This window comes from Narcine bancroftii (genome assembly GCF_036971445.1).
Source record: "Narcine bancroftii isolate sNarBan1 chromosome 12 unlocalized genomic scaffold, sNarBan1.hap1 SUPER_12_unloc_2, whole genome shotgun sequence".
Lineage (NCBI taxonomy): Eukaryota > Metazoa > Chordata > Chondrichthyes > Torpediniformes > Narcinidae > Narcine > Narcine bancroftii.
In genome coordinates, this window is record NW_027211808.1 from 3,902,466 (window position 1) to 3,909,692 (window position 7,227).

The 7,227-nt window shown below is 41.2% G+C and overlaps 1 pseudogene; it reads right to left on the bottom strand.

Annotated features, from left to right (window-relative positions):
- Positions 1-1,502: 1,502 nt before the first annotated feature.
- Positions 1,503-1,938, bottom strand: LOC138750131 (small ribosomal subunit protein eS17-like; annotated as a pseudogene).
- Between the last annotated feature and the right edge of the window lie 5,289 nt (positions 1,939-7,227).

Here is a 7,227-nt window from a genome sequence, read left to right on the forward strand (position 1 = left end):
GTTATCAATTTCATCATTGTATTCATCAACTGTAATTGGACTCAAGGCTGTATGGTCATTTTCTGAATTGTTTTTGTTTTCTTCATCCTCAATACATGGGCAGTTCAAAGATGGAGTGACAAGGAATTTTGTGATAGCACTTCTATGTTTTTCATTTTCAGCTACATTAGCCTTGGCCAGTGCTCGTTTCTGGTTGCCACTTAAATCCTTATGCCCTTTGTCTCTATCTCTGCTTGTGCTTGCCATGTAAAATTACATAAATTTTAAGCTGCTAATTCTCTTGGCTATATTTTTAAGGTAAAAAAGATAAAAGAACTATATTTTAAAATGTTTAAACTTAAATTTACACAAAAAACTAGACGTTAGCAATTTGTTATAAAATTGGACTTGACATCCCAGATAACATGTCTACATTGTTCCAACAATGGAACAATGTTGTCCTCGTCATTGGTGCAACTTAAGAAACCAACATCAATTCCATGTCATTTTGGTCATTAGCTTTATGATATTCCAACATCAGTTTTTGACCTTGGATCAATACACCCAATTCTCAACTTGTGAATACTACACAACAGCAAAACAAGCAACTGATTCTGGATTTGTTGAATGATGACAACTTCGAATAAAGTAATTTTTCTAGTAATGATTAGGTTGGTTAGATTAGATTAGTTAGGTTTTATTCCAGAATGAGGGGACACACTTTAATTTTGCCATTTTTTTAGCTGATTTTCTAGTTATCTGTCTGGCACTAGTTTGTCGCTAGATATTTGGCTAGAAAATCGGTGGAAAACCTCATGCATGTAATGAACGAAATTTGCCCCAAAGAAAACAAGCTAGACTGCATCTGTTCCAAATCACCAAAAACATGAAATAGGCTATATTAAGCCCTGGCAGTGCAATAGCATAGTTAGTAATAATAGCCTAGTACTATTTTGATACTAAATCAAACCACTGCAAAATTATGAAACAATGACAGAGGCAGCCTTGGTAAGAATATCCGGATCTTGTAAAGATGCATAACCCGAGATGTACAGTACATGCCCCTATAGCTGAATAACCTTGTAAACCAGCTCATAAAGGTGTAGGCTATAACCCCCACAGTGTCCTAGCCTAGTAAAGATCAACTTAAACTAACCTAACTTAGGGGTTATTCATCTTTACAAGACCTAAATATCCTACGTAATTCCAACTACGATTGCTAATATTGTCAGAAATTCTACACTTAGGCCTAGGCTATTTACATTCATGCAACTGCTTGAGCCTAGGCTATAGGCTAGGCCCTAGACTAGCATAACGCTGTCTCAATCTCATATTAAAGTGTAAATTCTCTTATTGATTAGCCTATAGCATGTTTTGATCTTGATAATAATAAGAGATGCTTCATCAGCTCCAGAATATATCTATCTTACTGGGTCAAATGAATACGAAACATAACATTTTTGGCTAGGGAGATAAGACAAAGGAGGCCTATAGCCAGTAGATTAATTCTATTTTCCCTTTTGTCTTTTTATTATTCGAAGAGCATGGCAAAAATAACTTTAGATTCTCGGAGTCCTGAAGGCTATTCCCACTGAAGGTTGCGTGACCTGAAGATTTGACAAGCTGCCAAAGTCCAGCAAATTCAACATCTCTTTGGTGTCTGGGCCCACCTCAATCATCTCCTGATCCAGAGCAGAGACCTCTGGGACATAGTTATCCCTCCTCTCTCGCTCTTCTTCCTGTAATTTGATGGAGATGCCTTTGACAGATCCACACTGGATCTGCTTCATTAAATGTGTCACGTACCCTGCAATCTTATTGGAGTTTCTTGCTTGGCATGATAGCAATCTCCTCACAATCCCTTTTGTTTGTGTGGAAGTCATTGCCAAGACAGGTATAATATTTCTCAATGATCACTCGAGCGACTTTCTTGACTGTCTTAGTCCTGACTCGACCCATCTTGGTTCCAGCGGCTGAAGAGAGCCAGTAGTTTAATTGAAGACTTATTTCCTAAACATATTTCACTGAGATAATACGATCAATTAAGGGCAATAACTTCACAAGGTCATTGTTTATAAGACCTATAGTATTATTATTTTCTTACCAGTTTAAACAAAGTCTGTCACAGTGTTCTCTGCTCAAGGCCAATTTGATAAAATTGGTCAAATAGGCTTAAACCCAGCCCTGGGCAGAGACATCGGTGACCTACATGTTCCCTGAGGCGTTCCTGCTGCCCTCGATGGCTGTGGCATGGTGAGGATACTTGTTGAGTGCTGCACCTAATTCCCAACCCTCAATTCATTCAACTCACTGTGCAGAGAAATGCTAACTAAATAGAGATAGTCCATTTGAGTAACTCAATTCTTGGAGTTGTTCCTGGGCAGAGACATCAGTGACCTACCTGTTCCCTGAGATGTTCTTGCTGCCCTTGGATAGCTGTGGCATAATGAGAATACTTGTGCTTCAGGTGATCCAGGAAGGCTTGCCATTTCCTCTCCATACTGGACTTCTGCATGCCAGTGAGTGCCTCCAAACTCTGGGCAATGATTACCCTTCTTCATCGAGTAGTTACAGTGGCGAGATGAAATGGAAGAAGTCAGAATTCTGATAGAGAAGAAAATTGAAGAAGTTTTGTGTGGATTAGGGGGTCTCCACAGTGGTTGACCCCAGGGGTAAATGGAACTATCTAAAAGGTTAAAAAAAATGCAGTTAAAAGGGGGATCAATAAACACTAGAGGGGGAGAGTGGGGTTGGGTGGGATTCGTTTAACTTTTGAACTCAAGAGAATTGTAGAGCTCGAGGTCCCCACTCCTGCCCAGGAGCAGGAGGTCAGCATGATTGCCTGGGAGATCGAGGTCCCCGTTCCTGGCCTGGGAGCTCAAGGACTCTACACCTGCTTGGAGCCCAATGTCCCTGCTACTCCCTGTGAACTCGATGACCCCACTCCTTCTTGAAATCCCAAGGTCAGCACTCCTGCTCTGGTAACCAATGCCCTCAATCCTGCACTGGAGTCTGAGGACCCCACTCCTGCTCAGCAGACTAAGGTCCCTGCTTCTACCCGGGAGCCCGAGGTCCCCGCTACTGCACAGCAGACCAAGGTCCCTGCTTCTACCCGGGAGCCCGAGGTCCCCACTACTGCTCGGGAGCCTAAGGTCAACACTCCTTGCCCAAGACACATGTCCATGCTCCTACTTGGGAACCTTGAGGTCAGCACACTTGCCTGGGAACCCAGAGTCCAAACTCCTGCCATGAACCCAAGGTCCCCTCTCCTAGCCAGAGCCTGAGGCCCCTGCCCCTGCCTGGGAGCCTGAGTTTCCTGCTCCTGCAAGGAGCCTGAGGTCCTTGCCCAGGAGCCTAAGGTCAGCACTCCTGCCTGTGTCCCCATTGTCCCCATTCCTGCCTGGGAGCCCAAGGTCAGCACTCCTGCCTGGAGTCCGAGGTCCCCACTCCTGCCAGAGAGACTCCCTGTTCCTGCCCAGGAGCCCCAGGTCACCATACCTGTGTGGGAGCCCAAGGTCCCAGCTGTTGCCTGGGTGCTTGAGGTCTCCGCTCCTGGCTGGGAGCACAAGGTCCACACTCCTGTCCAGAGCCCAAATTCCCCATTCCTGCCCAGGAGCCATGGATTATCATTCCTGTTCTCATTGTGGACCGGGAGCCTGAGGTCCCTGATCATGCCTGGGAACCTGATGTCCCCACTGCTGCCCAAGAGCCTGAGGAGATTTCTTTGATGCAGATGGCTTTGCACACAAGGTCAAGTGGAATTGCTGTCGCCAATGCTGAATAGTTGGTATCTTCCTAGCCAGAAGCAAAGGATTTTTTTTACTGTTATTGCAATCAATTTCTTGGTTAATTTACAGATTTGTTATCTGTGTTGTAACAAAGTTTGGGTTGTTGTTGGGAGGCCAGGACTCCATGCATGTGGTATGCAGTTTCCCTCACTAATGCACTTGTAAACTGTACATCTGTTTATTTCTTTATTTTTGTACATGCCCTGGGGTCTATGAGGGAGTTAAGGACTTCATGAATGGTTGAGGGTTTGGGGATCATTGGCCTGGACCCAGTAAGGTCCTGATGTAGAGCCGGCTGTGCTACATCAACTTTATGTCTAATATATGCTGCAAAAACTCAGCAGGTCATACATCCTCTTCAGGAGGTAAAGGTTAACCAACATTTCAGGCCTGGTTACCCTTGATATCTGGTGGCCGCTGCACGGCTGGCTGAGTTTATGGATTTCACTCGACCCCAGCACCTCCAGAGTTTTATTGTATACCTGCTTTAATCCAAGTCACTAAAAAACATTACAACCTACCAAATTTGAAGAGATCATAAAAGTTACAAGAATAAATAGTATTTGAAAAGAACAAAATCTAAGCAAGCATGAATGTCAGTGCATGTGCTCATTGTACAATGTAAATGACAATAAACTAATTATTATTAAATATTGCATGAATAATGGGTTGCTCTATCCATTACCAATGTTGTTCATTAGTTTGATCATGCCTATTTACACAGGAATATACACTCACCAGACTACACCTATATAAATCTATTACACAGTTCAGACCATGACTTCGTCAAGCCAAGCAGTTAACATCGTCCATTATATCAAAACTATGTTTTAAATCAAAGTGAAAATGTACTTTTCATTCCAAAGCTGACAGTGATTTTTAAATTTTTAAAATTTTTCACACTATGAACCATACTGACCAAAATACATACAGACATTTTTCTCTTGAATATATACAGTGCCATTTTCTCCCCTTTCCCCCCTCCCTTCCGTCCCTCACTCACCCCACCTCCCCATTTATTCAAAATTCAATCTATATGATACATTAAACCCATTAAACAATGTCGTCAATAATAAAAATGAACAAGAAATTTGTGTCTTCTACTTTTACACACTGGGTCAGTTCATTTCGTTGTCTTCTCCTTCTGTCATTTTAGGTGGTGGAGGTTCATGGTAGGATTTCTCTATTGTGTTTCATGTATGATTCCCATATTTTTTTGAATATTGTGATGTTATTTCTTAAATTATATGTTATTTTTTCCAATGGAATACATTTATTTATTTCTATGTACCATTGCTCTATTCTAAGGTTGTCTTCTAATTTCCAAGTTGACATAATACATTTTTTTGCTACAGCTAGGGCTATCATAATAAATCTTTTTTGTGCTCCATCCAAATCAAGTCCAAGTTATTTATTTCTTATATTACTTAGAAGGAAGATCTCTGGGTTTTTTGGTATGTTGCTTTTTGTGATTTTATTTAATACCTGGTTTAGATCTTCACAAAATTTTTTCACTTTCTCACATGCCCAAATTGCATGTATTGTTGTTCCCGGTTCCTTCTTACAGAGAAAACATCTGTCTGATACTGCTGGGTCCCATTTATTTAACTTTTGGGGTGTGATGTACGTAACCTCGTGTTTATTGTATTTCTCATAGTTCTGGAGCATAGCTTTTCCCATGTTTCATTCTTCATCTTTATGTTTAAATCTTGTTCCCATTTTTGTTTAGCTTTACAACTTGTTTCCTTATTCTCCTTTTCTTGCAGTTTGATGTACATGTTTGTTATAAATTTTTAAATTATGTTTTTTACTTTTTTTCTTTGGCTTGGTTTCACGGACGAAGATTTATGGAGGGGTAATGTCCACGTCAGCTGCAGGCTCATTTGTGGCTGACAAGTCCGATGCAGGACAGGCAGACACAGTTGCAGCGGTTGCAAGGGAAAATTGGTTGGTTGGGGTTGGGTGATGGGTTTTTCCTCCTTTGTCTTTTGACAGTGAGGTGGGCTCTGCGGTCTTCTTCAAAGGAGGTTTGCTGCCCACTGAACTGTGAGGCGCCAAGATGCACGGTTTGAGGCGATATCAGCCCACTGGCTATGGTCAATGTGGCAGGCACCAAAAGCTTTCTTTAGGCAGTCCTTGTACTCTTCTTTGGTGCACCTCTGTCTCGGTGGCCAGTAGAGAGCTCACCATATAACATGATCTTGGGAAGGCGATGGTCCTCCATTCTGGAGACGTGACCTACCCAGTGCAGTTTGATCTTCATCAGCATGGATTCAATGCTGTCGGCCTCTGCCATCTCGAGTACTTCGATGTTGGAGATGAAGTCACTCCAATGAATGTTGAGGATGGAGCGGAGACAACCTATGAGCCGTAGGTGATGCCGGTAAAGGACCAATGATTCGGAGCTGAACAAAAGTGTAGGTATGACAATGGCTCTGTATACGCTTATCTTTGTGAGGTTTTTCAGTTGGATGCTTTTCCAGACTTTTTTGTGTAGTCTTCCAAAGGCGCTATTTGCCTTGGCGAGTCAGTTGTCTATCTCATTGTCAATCCTTGCATCCGATGAAATGGTGCAGCCGAGATAGGTAAACTGGTTGACTGATTTGAGTTTTGTGTGCCTGATGGAGATGTGGGGGGGGGCTGGTAGTTATTGTGTCTGTAATCACATATTCAAAATTGCTTCCTTCCGGTAACCTCAGACTGTTTCCCAATTTGACCTTCAGTTAGGTTTTCAGTTGGTGATATGCAAACAATGTATCGTGAGTTATATTATATTTGTTCTTCATTTGTTCAAAAGATAATAATTTATTTTACCAAAAAACAATTTTCTTTTCTTTTGATCCCTTTTCTCTCCCATTCTCTAAAGGAAAGGTTATCTATTGTGAAAGGGATTAGTTGATTTTGTGTCAACGTTAATTTTGGTAGTTGATAATTTATTTTATTCCTTTCTACGTGAATCTTCTTCCAAATGTTGAGCAGATGATGCAATACTCATGAATTCCTATGTTGCACCAACTTTTCATCCCACTTATATAGTATATTTTCAGGTATCTCCTCCCCCATTTTATCCAGCTCTAATCTGGTCCAATCTGGTTTTTCCTTTGTTTGATAAAAATCTGATAGGTATCTTAATTGTGCTGCTCTATAATAATTCTTAAAGTTTGGTAGTTGTAAGCCTCCTTGTTTGTACCATTCTGTTAATTTATCTAGTGCTATCCTCGGTTTCCCCCCTTTCCATAAGAATTTCCTTATTATTTTCTTTAGTTCCTTGAAGATTTTCTCTGTTAGGTGAATTGGTAATGATTGAAATAGGTATTGTATCCTTGGGAAGATGTTCATTTTAATGCAATTTACACCTCTTATCAGTGTTAGTGGCAAGTCTTTCCAATGCTTGAAGTCTTCTTGTAATTTCTTCATTAATGGCTGATAATTTAGTTTGTATAGATGGCCAAGATTATTA